The sequence below is a fragment of the Sprattus sprattus genome, assembly GCF_963457725.1.
Source record: "Sprattus sprattus genome assembly, chromosome: 18".
NCBI lineage: Eukaryota > Metazoa > Chordata > Actinopteri > Clupeiformes > Clupeidae > Sprattus > Sprattus sprattus.
The window spans coordinates 29,927,110-29,927,826 of record NC_137916.1 but is presented as its reverse complement, the minus strand read 5'-3'; positions in this window follow the sequence as shown (position 1 = coordinate 29,927,826).

Below are 717 nucleotides of genomic sequence, written 5' to 3'. Positions count from 1 at the left end.
GCAAAGGGGTTCAAATACTTATTTTCCCCACTGTAACTGAAAGTGAAAGTGACATGTTTTAGCGGAACCCAGAAGCCACTGGGGCAATCAGGAAGCTATTAACTGTCTGATAAAAAAGCAGCTTCCATGTTATAACAACAAAGTGATATACAAACCTTTAATTTCTATTCAAGTTAATGACATAAGGATGACAGAGGATGTGCAAGTATAGTTGTTCCTGTACGTGTGTATGTCTGTGAATAGTATGTGATTAGAAACAGTGCTGTGTGTGTGTGTATGTACGTGTATGTACGTGTCTGTGTGTGTTTGTGACGACTCTTGCTTCTATCTTCCAAGTGTCTTCCTTGCTCTCTTCCTGGCTCTTATAGCCTACCCCTGAACAGTCCACAAAACGAGGGATGAGAAAGAGAGAGAGAGAAGTCTTGAAACACGCTCCTCCTTTTTTTACGTGTGTTCCTCCTTCCTGCTCCCCTCCCTGACCCTTGACCCTGGATCTCCCACGTCCACTTCTGGTCACTGCCATCCCGCCCTCTCATTCGCTCTCGCTCGGTCTGTCTCTCGCTCTGTCTGTCTCTTGCTCTGTCTCTCGCTCTGTCTTTCTCTCGCTCTGTCTTTGTCTCGCTCTGTCTTTCTCTCGCTCTGTCTGTCTCTCGCTCTGTCTTTCTCTTTCTCTGTCTGTCTCTCTCTCTGTCTGTCTCTTGCTCTGTCTTTGTCTCG